The sequence below is a fragment of the Solanum stenotomum genome, chromosome 8 (genome assembly GCF_019186545.1).
Source record: "Solanum stenotomum isolate F172 chromosome 8, ASM1918654v1, whole genome shotgun sequence".
In the NCBI taxonomy this organism is placed as follows: Eukaryota; Viridiplantae; Streptophyta; class Magnoliopsida; order Solanales; family Solanaceae; genus Solanum; species Solanum stenotomum.
In genome coordinates this window covers 29,542,867-29,544,799 of record NC_064289.1, presented here as the reverse complement: position 1 = coordinate 29,544,799, position 1,933 = coordinate 29,542,867, and positions in this window count along the sequence as shown.

Sequence of the window (1,933 nt, the reverse complement as noted above, 5' to 3'; positions counted from 1 at the left end):
CAAAAACTACTTATAAAAAAAGAAAATATTTATTTTACTAAATTAAGAAAGTATACCATTCTTTCCTTCGTAGTAACCTGGCTAATAGCTCCACCAGTGTGCAAAGAGCCTCCCTTTTCTGATGCGCGAGCTATCTTCCCAATCTCACTCCTCTTTTTAAAATTTTCATCAGTAAACAACATAACAACTTTAACTAGTTTAGTTTTGACCTAATACAACAACTAAATCCACCAACTAAATCACATTATTTATTTTAACTTAATTAAACAACATAACAACTTTAACTAGTTTAGTTTTGACTTAATACAACAACTAAATCCACCAACTAAATCACATTATTTATTTTAATTTATTTAAATAACTGAACAACTTTTTAACTTTAACTACATTAGTTTTGACTTAATTCCAACAACTAAATCCATCAACAAAATCACATTATTTAATTTAACTTATTTAAACAACTTTATAACTTTAACAACTTAACAACTTTTTAAAGCTAAGTGTCAACACTAGATGGACACAAATCGATCTTGCAAGAAAATCAATTTTGTCATCAATAGGATCAACTAGTGTTGGTACTTATGCTTAACAAATATATTATTTCTAAATTTAAAGCTAAATGTTAACACTAGATGGACACAAATCGATCTTGCCAGAAAATCAATTTTGTCATCAATAAGATCAACTAGTGTTGGTACTTATGCTTAACAAACACATTATTACTAAATTAAAGCTTAATATCAACACTAGATGGACACAAATCGATCTTGCAAGAAAATCAATTTTGTCATCAATAGGATCAACTAGTGTTGATACTTATGCCTAACAAATATATTATTTCTAAATTTAAAGCTAAGTGTCAACACTAGATGGACACAAATCGATCTTGCAAGAAAATCAATTTTGTCATCAATAGGATCAACTAGTGTTGATACTTTTGCTTAACAAACACATTATTCCTAAATTAAAGCTTAATAGCAACACTAGATGGACACAAATCGATCTTGCAAGAAAATCAATTTTGTCATCAATAGGGTCAACTAGTTTTGGTACTTATGCTTAACAAACACTCGATGGACCCAAAAAAATTATCACAAAATTAAAGCTAAGTATTAATACTAGATGGACACAAACACATTATTGAAAAACAATTGTACTTTAACTTAAGAAATTTAGAAGCACCAACCTTATCTCCAACTTTGATGAAAGAAGCAATATAGTCTTGTATCAACTTTTTTAGATGTTGAGCTTCTTCAATTGCCTAGCACGAAAAGTTCTTAAATTAGTTAATATAAACTTCATATCCAAGAATATTAGTTTTATGTATATATTCAAGTTTTAATAAGTTCAAGTTTCAATTCAAGTTCATATCTAATTTCTAAACTTAATTAGTTATATATTCAAGCTAATTAGTTCCAAGTTCAAGTTCTAATTCCAAGTTCATATTCCTAATTAAGTTCAATTTATAGTAAATTCAAGTTATAATTAATTATAAGTTCTAATTAAGTTGTAATTCAAATCCCTAAAATTCTAAATTCAAACTAGCTAGCTAGTGTCCCAACTTCAAACTATTAATTAGTCCTAAAATATCAAATATAATTCAAACTATTAGTCCTAAATTCTAAATTCAAACTAGTCTTAAAATCACAAATTGAAAGTACTCCTAGAATTCAAAAATCAAACTATTAGTAATCCTAAAATCTCAATAATAATTCAAACTAGTCCTAAATTCAAAATTCAAACTAATCTTAAAATCACAAATTCAAACTAGCCCTAAAATCCCAAAATCTAACTAGTGCTAAAATCCTAAATTCAAATTAGCTAGCTATTCCTAATCCCAAATTCAAACTATAAGTCCTAAAATCTCAATAATAATTCAAACTAACTCAAATAATACCCAAGTTCAAACAACTCCTTAAATACCCTAATTCAA